This window comes from Poromitra crassiceps, assembly GCF_964638095.1.
Source record: "Poromitra crassiceps genome assembly, chromosome: 2".
Taxonomy (NCBI): domain Eukaryota; kingdom Metazoa; phylum Chordata; class Actinopteri; order Beryciformes; family Melamphaidae; genus Poromitra; species Poromitra crassiceps.
This window is the reverse complement of record NC_139624.1, coordinates 93,901,772-93,920,603: the sequence shown is the minus strand read 5'-3', so window position 1 is coordinate 93,920,603 and position 18,832 is coordinate 93,901,772. Positions and strand designations below refer to the sequence as shown.

General features: G+C 43.0%; 1 pseudogene across 1 annotated transcript; it reads left to right on the top strand.

The window, feature by feature from the left end:
* The first annotated feature begins 3,833 nt into the window (after positions 1-3,833).
* Positions 3,834-4,679, top strand: LOC310770786 (parkin coregulated gene protein homolog pseudogene; annotated as a pseudogene). Its single transcript has one exon. The product of its transcript is annotated as a parkin coregulated gene protein homolog pseudogene (transcript).
* The last annotated feature ends 14,153 nt before the right edge of the window (positions 4,680-18,832 follow it).

Below are 18,832 nucleotides of genomic sequence, written 5' to 3'. Positions count from 1 at the left end.
ATTAATGGTTTGCAACTTGTTTGTGTTGTACAGCATTTGGTTCAAACATATGGTGACATTGAATCAGTGTTAGCTTAGCGCTAGCTAGCTAGCATACACTACGATCTGTGAATAGAATTGGCCTGCATCTAGCCATTTCTAACTAGCTAGTTTTTCTCGAATTGATATAATGTTTGCGTGTTGCGTTATGACAGTGGGGAGATGTTAGTCTCAACGCCAGCCCCATGAGAGTTCTTACGCTGATACACTACGTTACTGCATGCTGCAGATCTCTCTCTGGGTCTGGGACACTTTCCCTCAGAGGGCTGGTTATGGGAGGGAACCGTTCACTTGGCCAGTCATATGCCAGTGATGGCTTCAGTCCTCTCCAATCAGTAACGACTTTGCGATCAGACAACACGGGAGGCGCAGCCCATTTTTCGAACCGCTCTCTCATCGGTGTTACAACCTGTCACTCATTCAATTTCAACCCGCCTTCAAAACCAGCAGTGGCTGTTAACTGGCACAGACTCACTTATGTAGTATGCGGAGCGCAGCGATTCAACGTAATATTTGAGTCTGGGGAGAGACTAGGGAGATGTTAGCTTTTAGGTTGATACTAAACCTTCAGATCTTTAGCCTACTAGCCTACCTAACATCCGAAAAGCTAGTCACAATATGCAGGCTGCAAACTAGTCACCTTTAGGTACAGCCAACTTTTCATCCCAAAATAGGATGATTTCTGAGTCGTTTGATGCCCTGGTATCCGTCACCTTTTTCACTCTCCATGACTTTGCATCCCTGAATATGAAGTCAGTTAGGTTCATGGATCACTGCACCAAAACTTTTGATGACAAGAAATCATCAGAATTGTTGTCTAGATGTTAGTATTAACAATAAAAAATTGTTGTGACATCATTATGATTTGTTGTTCATTGTCACTAGCCTATGCATACATGAATCACCATCATTCAGTCAGTCAGTCAGTCAGTCAATCAGTCAATCAATTAATCAACAACTCTATTAATCCAACTCAGGGAAATTCGTTTTGAATAGTTTGTTGATGTAACAAATAGTAACATACAAGCAGATACACCAAATAGATCAAATGTGAAAGAGAATCTATAAATGTTGATAAATGAAGATGGCTGTGAACTCTGATCCCAAAATAATTACATTCCTACAATAGTTAAAATAATTATAATATTGTGACCCAGAGTTTAACTAAACTTATCCACATAAGTTGGGGGCTCTGCTCTGCTAAGCACTGCAGTGTATGAGATTAAAAAGTGACTTCTTCTGTTTTCTTTGCAGGTATATTTCCACCAATTCCAATGGATCTGTGTCCTGTCAGAACCCTCAACTGCTGAACACTTAAACCTGATTTGGTGACACAAAGTATTTAACACTGTTTCATTATTTGCATCATCGAACATAGCTGCTATCAAGAGGTTTTGAGGTGTCTTCAGAGTGACCAGCTTACTGTACCAGGTCACTCTTACCAGAAGTGACTATGCTGTTGTCTGTTATCTGCCAAATATATTTCCAGACTGTTAGAGGATTATAGGTTATGTGTTCTGTCTTTGGTTGAGATGTTTTGCATGAACTGTAATACCATCTGATATATTCAGTGTTCCTGCAAAAAAAATCATACACAATTCATTTAAACAGATGGACATTTGCTGGTCTCAGTTCATTTATTTTCACGGCTCAAACCTTCAGATTTGTTGAAATACTGATCTATAGAAGTTAAAATAAAAAGATTGCATAGGAGTTATGAGTGTGCAGTCTGTTTCTTTTGTTTACAACTTAGAACACACTACCAAACATGCAAAGCCACTTTTGTCTGCTCCTTGGTTGACGGTGCAGATGTATAAACTATGACAATTAAGCAAAGACGTGATTTTATATTTAAATTGAGGTTCTAATTACATTTGAAGACCCAGACAGTAGGCTACATCATGATAGCAGAAACAAGGCCGCTACAGATGCACTCCATTTGGCTTTTCCATCAGGTCATCCTGTCATTGAAGGTAGGAGGAGGCAGTAGATTCTTGGAGACAACAGTGAGCCATGTCAGCCTGGTTTTGCAGCATGTCAGATTTTCAAACTTGTCCAACAAATCAATATAAAATATCAAACAATGTTGCTGCCTATCCAAAAATCTATAAGTAAGTCACGTTGGTTAATTTTACATGTGTTATTAATACAAATTTAACGTTACTCTAGATTAGAGACTAGTGAGCAGATTACTAAAATATACTGTAGTGGAGGTAAGCCACATTTTTTAAATTAGGTTGATAGTTTACTCACTTGTTCTCAGATCATCTGTATTAATCAATGAGGTGGGTAACTCACATTGGATAGTTTACCCACCTCATTTACCAACCATTACACCCCTGACTGTAACGTTAAAATGCTAGCTGCAGTTTATTATGTTGGTATTTGTAATATAGTTCATCACTTAGCTAGCGTTTTAGTCCAAGTGACAGACCAAGGGAAGCATACAGACTGATCAGTGATATCACATTAGCGTTGCTCATAAACTACTAGCGTAGTACTGCATTGACTAGCTCACAAAAGTTGCTAATAAAATAAACAGACTTTAAAAGGGGTAACGTTAGTGGTAAGAGCACATTTACCAAAGAACTTACCATAAATTAATCTTTTATTTGGACTGAGATTCTTAGCGAACGCTTGCCACCGCTTGCCACCAGAAGCTGCCGAACTTTCACGACTGACGTCACGTCTTAACACCGAATTGCTGGCTAAGTTAATATTATATAAATGAATGCAAATCATAGTAAAGTGCAACTGAAAATCATTCCAAAAAGTTAACAGCGAGTGATGTTGTGGTGTTTGGATTTGACAGTAACCAGGAACTACAATACCAACGTGAACCACATGATACTTTTCCAAGCCTGCTATTGGATGATAACTACAAAACGTCATGCATGTCAGACCCTAAACATAGCTGTCCGCTCTCTTTACCGGAGAAAATGCAAGTTGACAGAGTTAGCGATCACAAAATATGATCAGAAAATACGAGTGGCAACAGTTTTATTTTCATTTGTTGAGACATGTCTCAGTTGTTAATAAAGGACTGGGTTCTCCATCTGTAGGGATCGTTTAAGTGCACAAAATCTCCCGTGGGCCCAGTCTATTATGACATCACTGATGATATTATGCAGTGATAGCCTAGGATTTCGGCCCCCGAAGGGGCTGACACCCTAGTTGAGTTGATGACATCACCGATGACATCACTCACTAATGACATCATCACTGATGACATCACAATTGCTCAAGTGACATCACTGATGACATCATCTGGTGACATCACAATTGCTCATCATCATCATCGAGTGGCGACATCACCGATTCTTATGTACTAGTGGACTTGTGCCTTCCAGACAACTGGGACATGGCTGTTTCCCAGTGGAACAGTCCCACCCCCACCTTCAAAGCACAAGAAACATGGCGGACCGCAACACTTTTTTTTGTTTGCAAGTAGCAAGACAGCTTAACGAGCGGAGCACCCTCCTTTAAACGAAAATGAGGACCGACAACGATGCATAAGGTAACAGATTAAATTCTACATTTTATTTTAGGCATTTCATACTTCGGACTACATACTCCACAATCTGCATACTCCATGGTTGCAGCCATTGTTGTGTGACGTCAACTGATTCTGCTCACTCACAGAAACTTCTCATTCTTATTATAGGATAAGTGAAATAATCAGTGAATTATGACAGACACTGATGATGTCATAGACATTGTGATATCATCGATGTCATAAATCATTCCCTGCAGAAGCTATAAGTAGGATGGGCCCTTTTTTCCCACAGAAAAAAATGGTATTGAAAGCTGAGGGTTTTACCGTTAAGGCCACTATGAAAAACTCCATGGTGGTCGGTCCGCCAGCAGCGGGTGCTTTCCGGGAGCGTCCGGCCAAACCTACGGCGTTCCGCAAGCTCTATGAGCGCGGAGAGTTGCCAATAGCCCTGTGTCACAACAAGGATGCGAAGGGATGTAACATCAGCCAAGGCAATTGCATCGCATGGAAGGTGGACTTTGAAAAACTCGACTATTACCGCTTCCTGCCTATCTTCTTTGACGGGCTTTGTGAGACAGTTCACCCCTATGAGTTCTTCGCCCGTCAAGGAGTCCATGACATGTTGGACCACGGAGGGACCAAAATCCTGCCTATCGTCCCCCAACTCATCATGCCCATCAAGAAAGCCCTGAACATGAGGAACCCCCAAGTGATCTGCACCACACTGAAGCTCCTGCAGCATTTGGTGGTGTCTGGAGACATGGTGGGACAGGCCTTGGTGCCCTACTACAGACAGATCCTCCCCATATTAAACATCTTCAAGAACAAGAACATCAACACCGGAGACGGGATTGACTACAGACAGCAGAAGAGAGAGAACATCGGGGACCTGATCCAGGAGACTCTGGAGATATTTGAGCGCTACGGAGGACCGGATGCCTTCCTCAACATCAAATACATGGTTCCCACCTACGAGTCCTGCATGCAGAACACACGGCTCAGCATGGTGGCCAAGAAACACAGACAGTTCACAGCCTCTCCACAGAGTGCACTAACCAAGACCGCGCCAACAAGAATATGGTTTGAGATAGAATGGATGAAGGGGTCGAGGGGGAGGGATGAAGTGAACGAGGGGGAGGCATGAATTGGTCCACTGGTGCTGGAAGCCTTGGCTGAAGCCGGCTGCACTGTTTGACGGACATATGTGGTGGCACGCACCTGTCATCCCTTTGCCAGCTGTCTACGCTGAACCCGGCTGCTGTGGGCATTGGAAGTAGTCCACATGGCATGCCAGTGCAAGAAGCCTGCGTGCGGCGCTGGCATCCTGGTGACAGTTTCTATCCATCAGTTTGACATCCGACCTAAAATTGCCATTCAGTTCAATTAAATTAACGTTAATTTACTTAATATAGCTTAATGAAGCTGCACTAATACTGGCTGAAGGAATGGAACATGGAAGGATGTTGGCTTGAAGGGAAGTGGTGGAAAGGTATTTGGTGTAGCCTGCTTACAATGGGATGAGATCAATAAAAAGATGAGACGGATCAGAAACAAAGGGATCAAGAGGGCATAGGACCTGGGGCCGGTTGCACAAAGCACCTTAGGTTAAGATTTTCCTTAGTCAGATTTAAGGTGTCCATAAAATAGAATCGGCTGCACAAAACACCCTTAAATCTTGTGCTTACGTTTTCCTTAAAATGTTTAACCTTATGGAGAAGAGGTCCATAAGGGTGTTTTATACAACCGATTTTATTTTATGGACACCTTAACTCGGACTCTTAAGGAAAATCTTAACTTAAGGTGCTTTGTGCAACCGGCCCCTGGCCCCTAGCGCCCCTGTAATGTTAGGCGCTGTGATGATGTCATCGGGGTAGCCCCAATGGCAGCAAAGTTGGCTTGTGGTGTGGTCACTACAAGGTGTCAAGCAAAGCTGGGAAAGCTTTACTTGGTAAAGGTTACTGGGAACGTTTTGTCTGTGTTTAGGGAGAATCCAGACTGGTTTTTCATTGTCCCCTGGTAGTAAACTGCCTTCTGCTCAGTTGGAGAGATGGTGACATCTGGTGATGTCTCCGTACGAGGACGGCGACTTCTACCTCTGTCAGGTCTGCTGGATGAGTAAGTGATGTGCATGTAATGGATGGGCATGTTGAACTTGGCACAATTCCCGTGTGATTCAATGCTGTCTTGGTTGGATGGATGTAGGACAATACTGTCACCCTCCAACACTACATCTAATACTAGTCTGTTTCTTTGTTTCTTTCTTATCATTTTTACAGCAGCCACTAGGGGGCCAAAGCATCTACAGTATAAGAGGGTCTATCCCTATGTCCCCACGAAAGAAAAAGTTAAGTTAAGTTATCCTTTATTTATCCCCATGGGGAAATTCATCCTCTGCATTTGACCCATCCTCTACTAGGAACCTTCCTAGAACTAGGAGCAGCGGGCAGCCGCAGTGCAGCGCCCGGGGACCAACTCCAGTTCTTTCACCATTGCCTTGGTCAGGGGCACTGACAGGAGTATTAACCCTAACATACATGTCTTTAATGGTGGGAGGAAACCCACACAAACACGGGGAGAACATGCAAACTCCAAACTTTAAGGACCTGGGACGGACCGGGGTTAGAACCCGGGACCTTCTTGCTGTGAAGCAAGTGTTAACCACTGAGCCACAGTGCCGTCCCTTTTTTTCTTCTTTTTTTTTGTGGCCAGAAAGTGGCCAGTTCGCTGATGTCATACAGTTCTACATGGCTCAGCCTGGTGGCCAGGTCACTACTATAGTTATGTCATAATTATATCAGTGATGATGTCAAATAAGGTGTGCAGTTTGTGAATGAGGTGATGACATCACTCACCTACACAATTGCTCGAGTGACATCACTGACATAGTCCCTGATGACATCACATTATGACCAGAATTGCTTGAGTGACATCACTGGTGGCATCACAATTGCTCTAGTGTGAACACATACACACCCCACACTATGACATCATCGGTGATATGGCATCACTAGTAGTGAGGGAACTCTGACATCGGTGATTTATGACATCATCACTGTGACATCATCAGTGATTTATACCTCTTATAGACGCTTAGGCCCCTCGTGGCCACGCCGTAAAAAGACGCACATATCAAGTAGTTCAAATATATAAAATTCTTATTCAAACATTTTTAGCCAGGATGGAGCGGCCGTGTTGCCGTACAGTAGCCTATGTTGTCAACCTGGAATGACGTCCATTGAAATGTGTTGGAAGTCATGGTGTGTGTGTGTGTGTGTGTGTGTGTGTGTGTGTGTGTGTGTGTGTGTGTGTGTGTGTGTGTGTGTGTGTGTGGCATCTGGTGTCTCGGCTTATCTGGCTGTGGAGAGCTCACTGTAATTGAAATGTCATGCGTACAGGAGAGGAGCCCCATGCCCCAACGAGTCCATGACAGATGAGCAACCGACTCTCCAATGAGAAGTGGCATACCTGAAACCCCTCCCTCCTCCCCCAAACCCTCCCTGCACCCCCCTCCTCCCCCCAAACCCCTCCCTCCACCCCCCTCCTCCACTGGGTCGTCATCCCATCTCAGCTCTTCTTCTCTCCTGCTCTGAATCATTCCTCCCTGCCTATCTGCAGTGGAAGTGATTAACGATAGCACCTTTGCGCTGAAATATTAAAAGAAATGGTCGGCTGAATTAGGGGGGTCTGAAGGAATGTCAGTGCATTTATCATCTTTATCTGAGGCTAAACTCTTGTGTTAGTGATGCGACGGTGTGGCAGTGGACTTGCCATTCACAGCTGTGTTGGGTTCAGCTGTAACACAGGTGGGAAGGAAACTCTGGTCTTGATTGCTGCCAAGCGAGGAAACAACACAATACAATTTATTTAAACATAATCCACAATGATTGATAGGACTACAAGACACACACATAAATCCATAAACACAAAAATAAGCCAGTATAGCTACAGTATGTTAGTGAGGACATTGATTGACATAGGACTACAAGACACACACATAAATCCATAAACACAAACATAAGCCAGTATAGCTACAGTATGTTAGTGAGGACATTGATTGACAATGCATTCCCTAGTCAAGAGGGGCCCAATTTTTTTCCTATCAATGGCCAAAAATGTACCTGGATTGTTATGGGGGTGGAGTGGCTGTGTGTCTGTGGCCTTTATACATTTAGGCGGTGTCTCCTCATAGACATGTGGTCAATGGGTCAGCATGGGGGAAATCCTGTTCTCCCCAATCGGCATAGTTAGCAGAAAAATAAATTTAGGTTCTGGGCTACTGCATGTTCAAAGTTTCCACTGATTGTACCCTTTTGGGCCTTTTCTTTTGGAAAGCTTGTTGGCAAGTTGAGCAATGTGTCACATCTGCCATGTTTCTGACTATCTTTGCTGTCACGCGTTCGGGGGCTGTCTAAAATGCATTGCAAAATGTCTGTAGAAGAAATTATGCCAGTGTGCATGCGCCTGGACTCTGTTTCCAAGCAACTCGTCAATTCTCGTCAAACTTTGTCTTTTAAAAGAATAACCGCTCACTTTTTGGCGCAACTAGGCTTCCAATATAATAAGGTTGCCCAACCCGTTCTCACTCCGAGCGCGTAGCATATTGACGCTTTGTCCCGTCCCTTGTGCGTCGCTTGTTACTAACATGGTACCCTTGAGCGACACATGAACCGACTTGGGCTTTCCGACTAAACTCAATGCAAACCCATGGAAGTCATCTTTGACACTTATGGCAACTGCTCCCCTATTAGCCTAACTGCTCCCCCATTAGTCAACTGCTCCAGATTCATCCACCCCCAATTTGCATTGTGCACGGCGTTAAACGAGCGCAAACGCTAAATTACCGTTTTTGGGAAGATAGGGCCCTGAGACTTTTCATTTTGTAAGTATTTACAGTTTTTTTTGTTCTATGAAGATGCTGCTACTGTATCTGGTGAAATATCCCAGCAAACATTGTCTTGACCGCGACGTCACCAAACAATAGAATTGTGGTTTGGCATCTACCCAGAAAGTCTGACGTTCTCTCCACGTTCCTCCAAAGTAACGTTTAGACTGTCACTTCAAAACAAAAAATATTGATCTCATATTGCTTTGAAAACACCACATGTATGATGTGTCTTTTGTGTTTTTGACAATTTACCTGTTGTGTGATCAGATAGTCACAGTGTGACATGCACTCCACGTGCAATGATGACTTTTATTGAACGCCCTTTTCTTTTTTTAAATATGTAAACACGTTTATGTCATATAAGTGCCCATAGCAAGTGTCTTATTGTATTGTACTTCCTGAATCCTGTGGTGTATTGTCCCATTTCTCTTGCCGTAACTGAACGCAGTGTTGTGGGTCTTGGATGTGCTGTATGGTGCTGTCTGCTAAAATGGTCAAGTCACGTTGGTTACATTATCGTAAATTATATAAATATACCTGTCTCATCGCTGGTTGTAATCATGAAACAAAATTAGCGAGGCAGCTAGCCTAGCAATGCAAGTTCCAGTAGCGACCATCACGTCAAAAGCTAAGTTTCCAATGTTAACACATTGAGTGCCAGCGACGCCATATGGCGTCAGGAGAAATTTACCGTAGGCTGCCAGCGACGCCAAATGGCGTCAATAACTCCAAATTCATATTTTGACGGGGGGATGTCGATCTAAGCCTCTTACATCGCCTCTTACAATATGGGAGCTATTGAATGTGTCTAACCTATTTTACAGAACCCTTAGGTGGCGACAGTCCTCTCCAGATTAGAGAACGGCCAGGAGAAAAGAGAGAAGTCATGAGGAAACGGAAATCGCAATGATATGCATGAAGCGTGCAATAACGTTAGCTGTGCCTGTGAACAGCAGTCATCTGCTGCCACAATTGAGCCCCTACCGTGTCCGCTGCGATAGCCATCCATATGATTTAGTTGCCGACACAGCGACACCAGCGTCTTTCTGAAAAGTTACATTATTCTCAGCTGGGAGCTGGCGACACGCTGTAAAAAAGCGGGGGGGTTGCAGCTGACTTTTCAGTGCAGATCAAACTCAGAGCAAACTGCAGCAGACACTCCTCCCACCACGGAGGTGGAGGAGGAGGGGGGTGGGGCACGCAGGGCACTACAGCATACAACCATTGACAGTACACACACACCCAGGCAGCAGCAGGCTCGATGCATAGAGAGCAAACAAGCTAGAATAGGCTATCTGATGCCCACCAGCAGTAAATCAAGACCAGCAAGAAGGTGTAGGGTCTGCGCACGCAGGTTCTTTTCAAGAAAATAAAACAATGCAGGAAATTTTGTGTTTGAATATTGTTATAATGTTACACAAAAAATGAAAGCTTAGAATGTGTAGTTTCATCCAGAAAAAAAGTTGATATCTTCTTTCTTTGTGGAAATATGGACTTCAATATCCAGCATGACCCCATGAAAGTGAGCATTTTGATGTTAGACCAAGCTGTTTACTAATATTTGTAGAAAATAAACAACACATTCTTTTGACATACTTTTTCCCGCAGGTAAACTAGACATTCTAACCTTTCATTTCAGCTATAGCATTTTGTTCAACTCAAAGCAGAATTCATTCTGTCGCCTTTCTAACATAAAGCTGTGATTATCTCAGAAACTAATTTCAGCATGCTCTTTTCGGTCGAAAACACTCTTTTTCAGAGGGGTGTATTTCCAAAATGGAACGGTTTATAAACACAGTTTTTCTTTTTAAATGAAACAGAAGGGTTCAAAGTTTCATTGAGGCTATTGGTTGTCCATATAAGAGGAACACAAAAAATGATATGGCTATATTAAAATGCATTGCGGCCTATGTGGCACAGTACAGCAACCTTTTGCCCAAGGGCCGTGGCACTCAAAGTGTTAAGGACTCTATATATGACACAATTCAGAGAGTATTTCTAACACAATCGATGGCCTAATGGTTAGGATATGGGACTCGGAAGTGGGTGCTGCAGGATCGAATCCCAGATGAGGTCTTATTTTTTTTCTTTCGATCTAGCAAAAATCGTTGAATCTGGACATACAGTAGGCTGCATGCACACTGTGCAGATTTGTATCTGAATATCTCAATATAGCCGTTGTGGGAGCGGTATATTTCAACGTTGTGGGGAAGTAGACGAATTACGTCGCTACGATTTCCATTCCGGATATATTTTTAGACCCTGACTAGATGTAGTGGTTTGACGTGCAGCAGACGGTCATTATACACGTGAAAATGTTTGCTGGGATGCTGCTGTTTGTTAAGTGCAATTTGTTTTTCATTCAGAAGTTCTTGATTATCTGTGCACATTTGTTTATATAACATTATGTATTTATTTTTATTTATACAAGCATTTATGATTTTATGTTCTCCTTCAGAAACAAGGAAATAATGTTACTGTATCTACTGATAAATACTGCTGTTAAGTGCCATACAACTATTTATTTTTCATTCATATTTTTAGTTTTTGATTTATAAGTGCAGAGACAGAGTTAAATAAATGTTCATTTAAGTTCAGCTAAGTGTAGGTGGAGCCTGGGAAATGAAGGTTGACTTGAATGAACAGCTAGTCATCCCAGCATATATAGTTAGCACCCGGCTACGTCCGGACTTGTTACTGTGGTCTGAGGTAGAGAAGAGAGTTTATTTTATTGAACTCACAGTCCCGTGGGAAGATCGAGTTGAGGAGGCTTATGAGCGCAAGAAAGCTAGGTATGCTGAAATGGCAGCAGAAGCAGAGCAGCGAGGTTGGAGGGCTCGAGTGCGGCCTGTAGAGGTGGGCTGCCGTGGTTTTGTGGCAAAGTCCGTTATTGCCTTACTAACTGAGTTGGGCATTCGGGGACGGAGCCTGAAACTTGCGGTTAGCAACATGTCTCAGGCAGCAGAACGAGCAAGTGAATGGCTGTGGATAAGGGAAACATGCTAGCTGGGGAGCTCGCTAAGGTCAGATTGATTGTTGTTGGTCATGATTAACGGTCCGCATCAACAGGGCTGAATCATTGACAGTGGTGGTGTAGTTAGGGATTGTTTGTTGTTGGTCATGATTGACAGTCCGCATCAACAGGGCTGAATCATTGACAGTGGTGGTGTAGTCAGGAATGTCATACCGAACCGACCTGGATAGCTAGGCTTAGATAGTGAGGTAATATGCAGTTGTGCGGTGGTAGCATGGAGGGGGGTGTTTCCAGGACGCTGGATTACACCGTTAAGCCTTCTTGAGGTGTCGTGGGCCTAACTTAACGAAACGTCGGTGAAGGAAGGTGCCCACTTGAAAACCCCAATGACATGCTTCATACTGCTGTTGGCTAGGGTGGGTAACTGGTGATTTGTGTCTTGTTTATTAGTTTGTTAGCTTGTTTTATTCTGGATTGGGCTTCTAAATGTGTTTTTCCTCGGATTTTGGCACAAGGGATAGTAACATCTTGTCCTGTGTATTAATTAATAATAATAATAATTCAGCAATTTTGTCTAATTTGTAAAGATTTAATTGTATTTTATCAGATGCAAATAAGTAAATATCATGGCATTATTTCAATCATGAGAGACCGGTCGGTAAGGTTTAACAAGATACTTTATTTAGCAAGTGGCGTGCATGACAAGTACTTTGGCGTATGACTCCATTGTAAGATGGCGCTCCTCTTTATGCGAGAGGGCGGCATCTATTTGGGCTAGATTCTCCAGGAGTCAAGACTCATTGGTGGTGGACTGGGGAGGTGGGTGGGGTGAAATGACGGCTTCAGAGGATAGTTTCAGGGGGAATGAACAGCCGCGATGCCGGCTGCTGCTATGATCCGCCAGAGTGGGGGGTGACGTAGAACCCTTGCTATATAATGTATACTAGGGAGGACTGACGTCATGCCTGACATCATGAACTGAGGACAACGGAGGTCATGCCTGACGTCACGCTTGGGCTTGACTGATGTCACGGGCTGATCAGGTAATACAGATATGCCGGCCTCTCTCTCAGCTTGAAATTTGGTATGGAAACCTCACATAGCTATTGGAGGTGAGTGAGAAAAGGAACAAATATTGATGGTTAAGAGTAAGACTGAATAATGACATCACACAACATACGGTAGTCTAATCCCTAATGTTAATTTAAAATGAGATATTCCTCTAAATCTGGCTTCAAACAGCCACAATGGGAAAAAGTGGCCAAATTCTTTTTTCGGGCACCACCGATTATGAAGGGGCCCCAATAGGACCCTGGTTATTACAGTATGCCTTATACCTCTATCAATCACTTTAAGTTGCACTAAATCTAAAATAAATATGACATGCAGTCTGGCTATACTGTACCATTGCTCTCTCTCTCTTCTGGCTCGTTCAGTCACACGTGGCCACATATCTAATTTCACATTACAAGTAATAGCGCAGAAAATTCAATTTGTTTTTGTTTCCCTGCCATTTAGTGCACTTTCCATAAAATGAGAGTGGCTGACATCCAAAATCAATGGCTGTTTCCAAACCCCCAAGACTAATGGGGCAGATAGCTAAAACCGCAATTTAATTGTTCAGGAATGTCCTTGAAAATTGTGTCAGCCTCCCCTCTCTCTTTCTCTCCCTCCCTCCCTCTCTCTTTTCTCTCTCCACTGCTTATGTATATGCTCTCTTAAGTACTACTTGAGGACTTTTACATGCATGCAGGTTTTGTAATGAGTGACATGGATTTGGAATTGTAGCAAACTGGGAATTCCAATATTCAATTGTGAAATAGAAATGTTCCACAGCGCAAAACGTTCTAGTTTGACAATAACAGTTCTAAAATTGTTGAATGGAAAGGTCAGTGGCTACTTCCTGGTTTATTGGTGGCGAGTCAGCCCGGTAGTGAGCAACTCGCGACTTGCCAGTTAAGTTTAGGCAACTAACAACTTGGTTAAGGTTAGTGACAGGGTCCACTTGAAAAAGTGGTCTGCGGAGCATTCGGGTAGTGTAGAGGTACATTCCGTGCCTACCAACATTAGGGTTGCAGGTTTGCACCCCTGTGTTACCTCCGGCTTGGTCGGGCATCCATACAGGCACGATTGGCTGGTGTCTGCGGGTGGGAAGCGGGATTGGGGATGTGTCGCTGCACTAGCGCCTCCCCTGGTCGGTCGGGGCCAGTGTTGGCATTACAAAAGTAACATATTAGGCTACATCTACATGTACTGTAATATATTACTTTTAGCAGTAACTCAGTAATGTAACTTATTACAATAGGATTTCAGTAATATTATAGCAGTTACTTTGTCAAGTAACACAAGTTACAAATTGAGTTAGATTTTTTTTATCAAAGCATATATTTAAATAACGATACACTCATTTCCTAATCAAATTGTGTGTTTTTTATGCAGAAAACCACTATAGATGACAATAACAAAGGAAAAGGATAACATTAAGAATTTTGGACGCTTTACACTGACTTCAAGACGCTTGGAAAAAAAATCAGGATGGTTCCGGGGCGGCAATGTCATTCTGCAACTGCTGCTATTTTGGTGAAAGTAATGCAAAAGTAACGAGTTATTCTACACAGACAGTAATATTGTAAAGTAACTTATCACTTTCTAATGAAAGTAAATAATAATATAAGGTATGTGTATTACATTTTGAAAGTACCTTGCCCAACACTGGTCGGGGTGGAAGGGAACTGGTGGGAATAGTGTGATCCTTAGACGTGCTACATCCTGCCGGTGAAGCTCCCCCTGTCAGTTGAAAAGAAGCGGGTGGCAACTGCGCATGTGTCGGAGGAATTATGGTGCTAGTCTTGGCTGTCCCCAGATCAGCAGAGGGTGGAGCAGCGACCGGGGCAGCAGGGGGAAGAAATTGGCAAAGTACAATTGGGGAGAAAATGGGGAAAAATCTGAAAAAAGGTGGTCTGGGGAAAGCTTGGGTGTGCCCGGGGACGGAACACTTGCGAATGTGAACGCAGACTGTGCCGAACGTGAGCGTACATATGTTCCCCGGGTTCTATGTTCCCCGGGTTCTATGTTCCCCGGGTTCTATGTTCCCCGCTCCTGCTAAAAAGGGTCCTATGTTCCCCGCTCCCGAAAAAGGGTCCTATGTTCCCCGGGTCCTATGTTCCCCGCTCGTATGCGTAAAGTCGGCGAGTAGCGCACCGCCGGACGCCTCCACAACCATCCTTCACTTCACCCCCAGCACCCAACACCCACTGCCCAGAGACAGCGCACCTTTTTCAGCGTGACTCCATACTACAGTGCACTGCCTCGGGTCTCTGGCTCTCTCTGGCTCATCTTGAAAATATGGGGTTCGGCTTGCAAAAGTTTCTGCGATGCGCTATGGCGCAGTAGGCTATGCCTCATGTTTTCCTGGCACAATGCCACGATAAGAAAGTTTTCCCTAGCAATTTGTAACATTTATACAGAGGCTAGAGAAGCATATGTCGGCCACGTAGTGATATAACACTTATTATTTCGCTTTATTTTTTCTTCGCCCATTATGCTTGCGAAGTAGCCTGTGGGAAGTAGCCTGTTGCAGAGGAAAGCGAAATGAAACAATTTATTTGAATGGCTTTACAGAACTTGTGCATGTCTGTGGGTTATATAGGCAGAGGCGATTTGTGCTGCCTGAATGTTGTAAATACTCTCTTTCTCTCTCTCTCTGAAAAATGTAATATTATGGATAGCATGTTGCTGCTCCTGCTGCTGAATGTGTGCATATATCTGAGCTATAGACTCGAGCTTTCCCTCATGCAGTCTGTCAATGAAGTCTCACAACCTCGAGATATTGTGGTTTGCACTCGCCGACTTTACGCATACGAGCGGGGAACATAGGACCCTTTTTCGGGAGCGGGGAACATAGGACCCGGGGAACATAGGACCCTTTTTCGGGAGTGGGGAAGATAGGACCCGGGGAACATAGAACCCTTTTTAGCAGGAGCGGGGAACATAGAACCCGGGGAACATAGGCATGACCCCTGCCGAACCACGTAGACAACACACGGGCGAGGATACACTCCAGGTGTACTTGATGTGTAGTCTGCAAGTGTTCTGTTCCGTTCCCAAACGCGGAATACATTTTGTAATGTGAAACCTGACCAGTGGGGGAGAGGGGGGGCAATCGTACCCAGGCACGGAACGGAACGAAAGCAATCATTCCCAGTGAGAAAGCACCCTAAATCACAATATAAATCATAGCTCCTATATGGCCTATCATTATTGACACACACACACACACACACACACACGCATGCACGCACACAAGCACACACACACACACACACATACATGTACGCACACACACGCGCGCGCACAAATCCATGTTCATCTCAGCCTTCACCTCATCCCATGTCTGGTTTATGCCTTTTGCCTTTTATATCAGTTAATATTTAAACATCTCAACCTCTGAAACTTTAAAGTAGATGCAAGGCTGGAACCAGAGAACAGTGCTGCTGGCTTCATTAACACGAGCTTTTTTATATGCTGTGCTTTCAGGTTGCCCAGGGTACGGAATGCAGTGAAATGAATCCTGGGTTTCATGGACTCTGAAATCTGCTCTAAAAAACTGGATGAAAGACCGTGGAAATCCTCCCTGTCCTCTGGATCAAGGATATCTATCTATAATTATCTATATCTATATCTATATATATATTAAAATTGCATTAAAGGCATGGCATCACATTGCATCAGCAGGCGTCAGTGTGTCGTTTGGAATCAGAGCAGAGGGGGGAAAGCGTCTAGACCGGATTCATCAATATGCAGAAGTATAGCTTTTATGAATTTCTCACAATGTATGATATAAATGATCTGCTATTGTGGAGTGTTACAATGTAGGATAGAATGATCTGCTATTGTGGAGTGTTTGTCACCTTGAAAATTGAACACCACAGCCTATTTGGATCCCCATTCATCACATGAAACACCAACATACACACACAAAAAGTAAAAGTAACGATATGCATTATTTCAATGCATCAAATAAGGATAAATCCATGTGTCAGACATTGAGAATTTCATTTTTGAACTTGCCTCCATCGAATGCAATACAACCCCAGTACAACACCAATCCAGCAGTAGAGCAGGTTTGAATGATTTCAAAGGAAGTCTTCCCTCCATAGTTAACTGATATTCTGTCCGTTTTATTTGCCAACCTAAAGACCAAATCACTGTGACGTAGCGTTAACAAAGGTCCCTTCTGGGTAGACACCAGCCATTTTATTTGCCATCCTAAAGACCAAAGCACTCTGACGTTGCGTTAACAACGGTGCCTTCTGGGTAGACACCAGCCGTTTTATTTGCCATCCTAAAGACCAAAGCACTCTGACGTCGCGTTAACAAAGGACCCTTCTGGGTAGACACCAGCCGTTTTATTTGCCATCCTAAAGACCAAATCACTGTGACGTCGCGTTAACAAAGGTCCCTTCTGGGTAGACACCAGTCGTTTTATTTGCCATCCTAAAGACCAAAGCACTCTGACGTCGCGTTAACAAAGGTCCCTTCTGGGTAGACACCAACAGTTTTATTTCAATTGGAGATATCACAAACTTGTTTATTTCTGTTTTTTTTTCTGTTTTGTTCATTTTCAGCCATAACTGTAACGTTAAAGCTATATACCCTAGTTAAACACGGTGGCCCGACCTATCTGACGTTTGTTGTGCTTATATTATGTACTGTGTTGTTAAACCAAACCTCCCCAACAGACATCTCACTGCTGGTCAGACTAGCTGCTAGTTTTAGGTGAACTCAAGCTGTAATTGTTTTTATTCTGTGGCCCAACAGGTAAATTATGTCTCCAAACTAACAATAGTGAAAATGTTAATTAATGAGATATGAAGGCATCAAAGATGCGTTTTAAACATAACCATTTTCTCTTTATCTCAGTTGTTACCCGCCCAGTTTGCTCCGCTCCATTAAATTGTATGTACTGCGTTGTCTACCCAGACATTATTCTAAACAATTGGGTGATTCGATCTATAATAAGAATGTGTGTGTGTGTGTGTGTGTGTGTGTGTGTGTGTGTGTGTGTGTGTGTGAGCAGAATTGTGTTCAGCCACATGCTATGCCATTTTACGTGCAATTGCGTTGAATCTTTCAGGAAGTGTATAGAGCACTCCTGCGGGTAACCAGGGAGCTTGATTTTTTTTATTTGGTAATTAGGGCCGACTAAATCTGCAAAAATGATTACAATGAAGGTAAAGATGAACTATAGGACTGTCGGGAGCAGGGGATGATCATGCTGCCCCCCACCCCCCCAACTGCTGTTAACTAGTGTAGTGTTTATCATATAGTGAACTATATGTAGTGTTTATCATATAGTGAACTATATGTAGTGTTTATCATATAGTGAACTATATGTAGTGTTTATATAGTGAACTATATGTAGTGTTTATCATATAGTGAACTATATATAGTGTTGATCATATAGTGAACTATATGTAGTGTTTATCATATAGTGAACTATATGTAGTGTTTATCATATAGTGAACTATATGTAGTGTTTATCATATAGTGAACTATATATAGTGTTGATCATATAGTGAACTATACGGGGAATGATCAAATGAGTTTCGGACACTACACAGATTTTATTTTCTGGAGGTAGTTGCGTCACAAGATGTGCCGGGTATTCATGTGACACAAGCAATCCACCCCCAGTATCACGTAAAGGCACTTACTGGGCTTTACAAAAACGTACACAAGCTAGGCTACTAAGTGTTAAATACAGAAATGGCAGCTATTACTTACATTTATAAACAAAATTGCCACTGGCAGCCATTACTTCTCCTGCTCCCGCCATCTTGTTTAAAAATGTTCTTCTTCTCCTACGGTAAAGACAATCGCATTGCATTGTGGTATAGCGGTGAAAATGTAGGGTTCACTGTTCATAGTGCATTGTGGGTATTTTATAGTGGACTATATAGTGAATCAAACTAACAGTTGAGGATTCAGACACTATAAAATAAATAGGGAACACACTAAGTCCACTATTTCTGTCATAGGGACTGACTGAACAGGGCTAATGACTTTGGCAAAAAGTTAAAGATGTACGATAGACGCCAGTTTGATGTAAAAGCAACCTTAACCACAAAGTGGAGCTGCATTGGTCCCATCCCGACTAATTGAGATATTGATTCCTCTTGTTTGCCCAACTTAAATTTCTGGTGTCTGTATGACACAGAAATTGTCAAAACAGTTGACATTGTTGGGAAATCGCCACACAGGAAGTGCTAAATCCAAACTTGAGCATGAAATCCAGAAGTGTTTCAATCCGGAGAAAGCTATTTCAACTATTTCATATTTTCGAGCTTAAAGTCCCTGGAAACCAAAATCCACAAAAACGTTCTAACTATGTTATTTAGGGTCTTATGTTAGTAATTTTGTGCCTCCGAAATTATTA